Here is a 5,226-nt window from a genome sequence, read left to right on the forward strand (position 1 = left end):
GGGAAGCACTTCATCTGCCCTTCCATTCTAAATGATAACTGCTGGATAGAGTAATCTTGGTTGTAGGCCCTTGCTTTTCATCACATTGAATACTTGTTGCCAGTCCCTTCTTGCCTGCAAAGTTACTTTTAAGAAGTCAGCTGATAGTCTTACAGGCACCCCTTTGCTTTTCCCTTGCTTCTTTTAAGTTTCCCTCTTTATCTTTAACCTTTGGCATTTTAATTATGATGTGTGCTCCTCTTTGAGTCTAGCTTGTTTGGGACTCTCTGTGCTTCCTGGACTTGTATGTCTATTTCCTTTGCCAAATTTGGGAAATTTTCCTTCGTTATTTTTTCACATAAGCTTTCAATTTCTTGTTCTTCCTCTTCTCCTTCTGGCACCCCTATGATTCGAATGTTGTCACGTTTAGAGTTGTCCCAGAGGTTCCTAAGCCTCTCCTCACTTTTAAAAAAAAATTCTTGTTTCCTCATTCTGCACTGGTTTACTGTTTTCTTCTTCCTTATGTTACAAATCATTGATTTGAACCTGCTTCCTTCTCTTCACCTTGGTTTTGTGTGGATTTTTCTTTGCTTAATTTTAGCATAGCCTTCACTTCTTCTCTTATGCATCTGCCATACTTAAGCATATCTGTGAAACCTGTGAGGATCTTTATCACCAATGTTTTGAACTCTGCATCTGTTAGGTTGACTACCTCCTTGTTTGTTAGGTTGGCTATCTCCTCACTGGTTAGTTCTCCCACTGGGACCTTGATCCATTCCCTATTTTGGTCCATACTTTTCTGTCTCCTCATCTTGACAGGCTCCTGTGTTTGTTTGCCTCTGTGTCTTAGGTAGAGCTGTCACACCTGTTATGTTGTAAGGAACAGAGCCTTAGGTATTCATCAGTAGAGGGTGACCGGTTTCACCACATTGTGGCGCTGTGAGGGGGGAGGGGTCTAAGAGGGAAAAATGCTGCTTGCTCAGTACTTGCCCCTTTTCCAGGCACTCCTCCCACTTCAGTATGGGCCTGGTGCCTCCCTAGCTGATACCCTGGCCATTGTTTCCAGAGTGGGTGAATCTGCAGACGCTCTAGGAACATGCGGACCCTTTAAACAAGTGATTCTGCTGAGAGACCACCAGTTTCTGCCTCCACCCCAACCCCCACTAATTTGCATAGTCAGAAGCAATGAGGCTTTATTTTTCCTGGTGCTGGGACCGTGAGCTGTGCGGTCTGGTCTGGGGCTGGGACTGCTCCCTTATTGTCCCTTCTGACTTTTTAAAAACATGTGACTATGCTTTCTGCCAGCCTGCCACTGCTGCTGCTGCTGCCACCACCACAATGTGTCTTCTCTGTCCTGGCTCCACCCCTCTTACCTATCTGGATGAGTATTTCTTCTTTATATTTTTGTTTGTTGGACTTCCATGCAGCTTGATTTTCTGGAACTTCTGGTTGTCTCTAATTTTGAGGTAGTTGTATTCCTTCTTAGTTGTGGAGAGAGACTCAGCATATCTGTCTAGGCCTCCATCTTGGCCAGAAGTCAGATAAACTCTACTTTTTCTTGAAGTGTTATATATTGCTGGGTTTAGTTTTCCAAAATTTTGCTCATGTTCTGCCTTTGTTAATAATGTTATGTATTTTTTCATGTGCTTATTGGCCAATTGTATATCTTATTCACAGAAATGTCTAATCAAGTCTTTTGTTCAATTTTAAATTGGGGTTTGAATCTTTTTTGTTGCCGTTGTTATTTTTGAGTTGTAGTTCTTTATACATTCTGGATATTAATCCTGTGTCAGAAATGGACTTTGCAAATATTCCCTTCATTCTCTATATTCCTGTTTGCTTTCTTGATAGTGTCCTATGATACAGAAAAGTTCTTACTTTGACCAGGTTTAATTTATCTATTTTTTCTTTTGTTGCCTTTTGGTATTGCATCCAAGATATCACCAAATCCAATGTCATGAAAGTTTCTCCCAAAATGTCTTAAAATTTTGCAGTTTTTATGTTTAGGCTTGTGGTCCATTTTGTTAATTTTTATGTATTATATAAAGGTAAGATCCCAACTTCTTTTATTTTTTTTCCCAGCGCTGTTGAAAATACTGTCTTTTCCTCACTGTATGGTCTTTGCATCCTTGTTAAAGATCAATCCACCATACATATTAATACTTATTTCTCAGTTCTTTATCGTATTCCATTTGATTTATGACTGTTTGTTATGCCACTCGCATACTCCAAGATACATCCCCAAATTCCTACTTCCAAGTATTCTTACCCTTGTGTATCCCTCTCACTTTTTACCAGTGTTCATCCATGTGAACCACATAATACAGCAAAAGTGAGAGCATATCACCTTCAATATTAGTTTATAAAAGATACTGTAGTTCCTTCTTGCATGCACTGTCTTGTTCTTGCATCACTTGCTTTGAAAGAGTTCTTGTGATGAGCATCCCTACAGAGACCTATGTGACAAAGAACTGAAGCTCCTGTCAACAGCCATGGGAAAGAGCTTGAAATTTAACCTCCAGCCTCTGGCAAGTCATCAGACTTGTTACATACAAAGGATACTCAATAAGATCATTCACTGGTTTTTCTTCAGAAACCTTGGAAGCCAGAAGGCAGTGGCTGCTGTGTTCAAAGTGCAGAAAGAAAGAAAAACTGTTAATGAAGAATCCTGCATCAGGCAAAACTGTCTTTAAAAAGTGAAGGAGAAAAAGTGAAGTTCCCCAAACAAAAGCTTAGGGAGTTTGTTACCATTAGGCCTGCTCAGCAAGAATGCTAAAGGGAGTATTCAGTTGAAATAAAAGGGGAGCAGACTAACCTGAAAGAATAAAGATTAATATGAAGGAAAAAAATAACTGGTAAAAGTAAGTACATAGACAACTTAAAAAACTTCTATTATAACTTTGGTTTGTAATTCTATTAAGAAACTAATGCATTAAAAACATATTAGTTGTTGCCTTTTGTCATCTAGTGGTTATGGATTGAATGATGTCTTTTAACCCTTTTGCCAAATCTGTTGTCCCCAGAATACAACAAGGATGCCAGCCTGTTAAACCAAGCACGCTGTTGTCTGGGGACAGCCAACTGACCTGGAGTCTGCACGATCCTTCCTCATGTGGGAAGGCCACCCTCCCCTCCACACCCCCACTCATGTTAGGTATGTCTGGACCCAAGGGTAGGTAGGACGACGACCATGTCCAGCTTGAAGCAGCTAGAGGAGCTTGAGACCTTTGCTCATTATCCTTTATAAGATTATAAAGGATCTTAATATCTGAGAGGGAGGGATTGTTATTTTTTATTGTTAAAATAATTAATCATTTATTTATTAAAAAAAGAAGAATATATGAAAGGGTGAAGCGGGAGAGCTTGTATGTATGAACAATGGGCACGGACTTTGGGGGGATTGCTGGGGGGAGAGGGGTGCTGGGTGGAGGGGAGTAAAGGGGAAAAAATTGGAGCTATTGTAACAATATAATCAATAAAACATACTTAAAACATATTAGTTTATATTTTAAACATATAATGTATAAAGATATAATTTTGTGATGTCAATAACAAAAAGGGTTGGGGACAGAATTGTATAAGAGCAGAGATTTTGTATGTTATTGAAGTTAAGCTGGTACAAATTAAAATTAGAGTGTTATAATTTTAGAATGTTTAACCTCCACGGTAATCACAAAGAGCTATAAAATATACACAAAAGGAAATACGAAGGGAATTAAAATGTTTCACCTTAAAAAAAAATCAAAACAGCCTTTCCCAGAAGCATGGAGTGACAGTTTGTTTCCAGGTCCAAGGACTTCCAGCCAAGATAGAGGCATAGGTAGACACGCCATACCTTCTCGCACAACCATAAAAAGGATTACAACTAGCTTCAAAACAAAAAGCAACCAGAACTGCCAGAAAAATCAAACTGTATGGAAGTCTGACAACCCAGGATTTAAAGAAGAAATATTCATCCAGGTGGGTGGGAGGGGCGAAGGCAGGGAACTGGGGTAGGGAGGATGCGGTGTGGTGGCGGTGGCAAGGCAGTGGTGACTGGTGGAATAGGCAGTCCCACTTTCATGTGTGGTAGATAAAAGCCAGGAGGGACACCTGGGGAGTAATCCCAGCCCCAAGCCAGTCCACACAGCCTAGGGTTCCAGCGCTGGGAAAATAAAGCCTTATAACTTCTGGCAATGAAAACCAGTTGGGTTTAGGGTGGTGGAAGAAACTGCCCATCTCTTGAAAGAGTCCATTTAGAGTGCCCCACTGTTCTAGAACATACAGAAGCCCATCTACTTGAAATCCCCACCAGGGAAAAAGCTAAAGGGGTGCCAGTCGCATGCGGGAAGTGGGTGAAGTGACTGAAAATGGGGCAAGTGATGAGCAAGAGGCATTGTTGCCTCTCTGACCCCTCGCCCACAGATAGCATCACAAAGCAGTGAAATGTGTTGCCCCGCACTGATGAATACCTAAGGTTCCACCCCTTACACTGTAACAGGTGTGCCCAGATAGGGAGTCAAAGCAGCTCTACCTGCTATATAGAAATAAACACAGGGAGGTTGAAAAATTGAGGAGACAAAGAAATATGGCCCAAAGGAAAGAACAGATCAAAACTCCAGAAAAAGAACTAAGCGAAACAGAGATACCAATCTATCAGATGTAGAGTTCAAAACACTGGTGATAAGGGTGCTTAGAGAACTCATTGAATATGGGAAAAAATTAAGGCTACATTAAGTAAAATAAAGAAAAATCCACAGGGAACCAATAGTGAAGGGAAGAAAGCCAGGGTTCAAATCAATGAATTGGAACATAAGGAAGAAATAAACAGTCAACCAGTACAGAATGAAGAAACAAGAATTCAAAAAAATGAGGAGAGAATAAGAAGACTCTGGCACATCTCCAAAAGTGCCAACATCTAAATCACAGTAATGCCAGAAAGATACACAAAAGTTCTTAGTTTGATCAGGTTCAATTTATCTAAACTTATCAAAAACTTATTTTTCAAGAAATCAAAAATTTACTTGAAGGCCCTGGCTGCTGTGGCTCAGTGGATTGAGCATCAGCCTGAGAGCCAAGTGTCACTGGTCCGATTCCCAGTCAGGGCACATTACTAGGTTGCACGTCAGGTCCCCAGTTGGGGGCACAAGTGAGAGGCAACCACACAGTGATGTTTCTCTCCCTCTCTTTCTCTTTTCCCTTCTCTCTAAAAATAAAATAAACAAACAAATAAAAATGTAAATTATTTTTTTAAAATTTATTTGAAAA

Source organism: Furipterus horrens, unplaced genomic scaffold (genome assembly GCF_987537825.1).
Source record: "Furipterus horrens unplaced genomic scaffold, mFurHor1.1.pri manual_scaffold_13, whole genome shotgun sequence".
Taxonomy (NCBI): Eukaryota; Metazoa; Chordata; class Mammalia; order Chiroptera; family Furipteridae; genus Furipterus; species Furipterus horrens.